This window comes from Capsicum annuum, unplaced genomic scaffold (genome assembly GCF_002878395.1).
Source record: "Capsicum annuum cultivar UCD-10X-F1 unplaced genomic scaffold, UCD10Xv1.1 ctg2888, whole genome shotgun sequence".
NCBI classification, from domain to species: domain Eukaryota; kingdom Viridiplantae; phylum Streptophyta; class Magnoliopsida; order Solanales; family Solanaceae; genus Capsicum; species Capsicum annuum.
In genome coordinates this window covers 421310-424914 of record NW_025835334.1, presented here as the reverse complement: position 1 = coordinate 424914, position 3605 = coordinate 421310, and positions in this window count along the sequence as shown.

Sequence of the window (3605 nt, the reverse complement as noted above, 5' to 3'; positions counted from 1 at the left end):
AGAGGGTGTGATCTTTTGAAGCAGTCCTTGAATTCCAAAAATACGTAGCCAGTGTAGGTTTGAGATATCTTTCTTCCAGTTGAGGGTTGACGCATATCTCATGAGAGCACCTTCTAGTAGAGGGTGACTCCCTAGTCCTTCAGGACATTAGCCTTATGGATCCACATCGTTATCAATGTGTTATTACCCATGACATGGTACTGACACTGTTCCAAATGGGGTTACAGGTTTGACCCTAATTACCTAAGATTTTGGAATATTGGTTACATGATCCCTCCCATAGTTTCAATCAGTATTACAACATATCCTAGATCAGGTTTGCTTGACCAAGTGTACAAATTTTCAGTCATTCAGTTATATAGATTTCATTTTTTCAAATTTTAGAATATTTCAGTAGCATGATTATGCTTAGTCTTACATTCTGAAATATTACATGTACAAACATTCATGCTCACTTATTCCATGCAATTTAGACAGTCCTTATCTCATATACCAGTACTTTCAAAGTACTGACCGCTTACTATTTTTTTCACTATGTTGTCTTATACCAAAGGTTCAGACGCCCAGTTTCCCGATAGTTCTTAGACAGCTCAGCGTTTCTCAGTAACATTGGTGAGTCCCCATCCATCAAGGACATGATATGTTTATTTCAGTTATTTCAGTACTTCTTTATGTTTAGTGAGTCGAAGTTAGTTGGGGTTTTTTCCAATGAACTCCTCATGTTGTTTTGTGGCTTTTAGATAATTAGTTAGACAGTTTGATAGTTATTTTAGTATTACCAGATGTTTCAGATAGACATTTTGGTTTCTAGTATTTTATTAGATATTTCAGACATGTTTTGATACATATTTCCAGTATTTAGTTTTACAGTACCATACCAATGTATCTTCTACTCATATATATTAGCACTACATTACTCAGTGCTCACAGTAGATACAAGATAATGCTTTAATTTGTGGTCACTTGTGACCGTAAGAACAATTGTCGCTACTACGGGGTAACTTGGGTCATGACATCCATCCTTAGAATGACATCAAAATCCACCACATCTAGTTCAAACAAATTCACCAAAATATCCTTACTACAAATAGATACCACACCACCCCTATAGGCTATTGTACAAACCCCTTGAGTAACCTACCAATATAGAGGTAGAAAAAGGATACAAAATAACCTCAGGATCAAGAAAAAATACACAGCCACAAATGGGGTCACATAAGAAAGATAAGACCCTAGATCAAGTAAACAATAAACATCCTGAGAAAAGAGTTTCAACATACACGTCATGACATCAGGTGATGCCTCAGACTCCTGTAAGGTTGTGAGCACATATAACTAGTTCTGGCCTGTGCTGGTAACAGAAGCAGATAAAGATGTAGTAGCACCACCCTTTTGTGAAGAAGCAGATGAAGAGGCAATCGGGACTAAGTTCACTCCCAAATAAACCTTACTAATTATACAATTTAAAAGCATATGGCCTGGCTGACAACATATGAAACACTTCCCCCTCCCCTAATTCTAGAAACCCTAATACAACCACCACAGAACCTACATGAAGGACACGATTAAGATTAATAGGGCCCACTAGCCTAAGATTTGGCACCCTATTCCCTAAGGATATTGCCACCTTACTGACGACTATCACCTGACTACTTTAGGTATGGAGCACTAACTATGGAGAATAAACCAGAACTCCCCAACTTTTTCATTGGCAATTTAACACCATCCCAACCACTTTGTTGTTGTCACTCTACTCTGTGAACCAGAACTTCCTACCCTACCTTTCCCCTATCTGATCCTACTTTTTTTTGCTCCTCCACCTGTTGCATAGTAAGAACCAACGTAGAAAAATCCATATCCTTGAATAGCGATGCAGTCTTGCTTTCCATGATCAAATCATAAGATAAAGTAAGAATAAAATCATGAGATATCCCTAAAGGGAACTTTCTCTTCTCAGACCGTATATCCACTACCAATTTCATAGCATACCTAGACAGCTGGTAAAATTTCAAGGCAAATTCATTGCCTGATATCTTCCCCGATTTTAGATTAACAAATTTCTTTACCTTAACATTACTTAACTACCAAGGAAAGAGGCGTTCTAGGAAAGTATTAGAGAAAGTCTCCCATAAAGCCGACTCATCAACCTCACCCCTGCCTGATACCATTCTTCGTACAATTTTGGACGCCATATTCTTTAGTTTATAGGCTACAAAATTCACCCATTCCACATTCATGGCCTGCATGACCCTGAAGATCTTTTCCATCTTATCCATAGAACCCTGAGGATCCTCCTCTAATGTAATACCATTAAAATTTGGAGGATTCAACCTTATGATCTAGCCAACCTTTGTGGCATCCAAAGTTGGAGTACCAGATACATCACACTCAACCTGAGAAGCTACCAACTGAGCAATTATATAAATCGACTAATAAAACTTTGTATTTTTCACATTAAACTTAGAAGCCTGAAGAAGAATAGAAGGAATTAGTAGAACTATAGAAGAGTCATGGACCATACCCCTAGACCGAGTATGGATCCCATGAGAGAAGTGTGTCCTATGAACATCATCCTCATATGGGATAGAAGACTTTTCGTGTACATCAAATCGTCAAGGCAAGATATGAAAAACAAATAAATTGAAATAAGAGATGATTCCAGGGCTTAACCCGAAGCTTGAAAATAGAACAAAAATAAAAAAAATATTTCCTAAATGTCTTATAGCCTCTCTCTTATGAGTGTGGCATGCAACACACCCTTAAATGAGACTCTACTCGACACGACTTTGTGGACTTCCAATTTACCATTAACCTAAAGATCTGATACGAACTTAACAATACCCAAACTAGGGCCTTGTCATAATTGGCATCCTAAGTCCAAACAAGACCAGGGACCACCCCTATTAGCTAACCCAACCTCCAATTACTCATACCATAATTCAAATGAATTTCAAACCTAAAAAAGATAGCATTTCTTACAGTTTTAGACTCTAGGATAGGTCCATGACCATGTCCTAACCAAACAATTCCAACCATCCATTATCCAATCAATACCCAAATCCAAAACAAAACCGTAAACCAATGTATATATCCCATAACAAATGAGTTCCAAAATAAATATATATATAATCCCAAAACATAAAATTATGGAACAATGATAAATATAGTCAAGTGGTAGTGTTATGCCCAAGAGCACACGCAAGTGTACGTGGTCTCACGAAGTAATATAGTGGCTTTAAATAAAGCCAAATATCAATTTCTCAGAGATTTGTGTTAAGAAAATATCCAATTCTAGTTTAACAATTGAGATTAACCACTACAACATAACCAAAATAGTTTTGAAAGTTTGTAATTAAAAGTAAACTAAAACAATGCAGAAAAATAAAGACATTGGACAATAAATGGATGAACGCCTGGGGTTAAAGGACTATAAATAATCATACTATACTATTGAACCTCATTCGTTAGATTACTTATCTTGGTTGTTGATTCATAGGGTTTATCATATGATTATGGTCTCCCGGCCTCAAACCTTCTACCTAATTGGACATCCAAACTACATCATTGAGTGGGGATATAATAATCATTTTAGATACATTAAGATG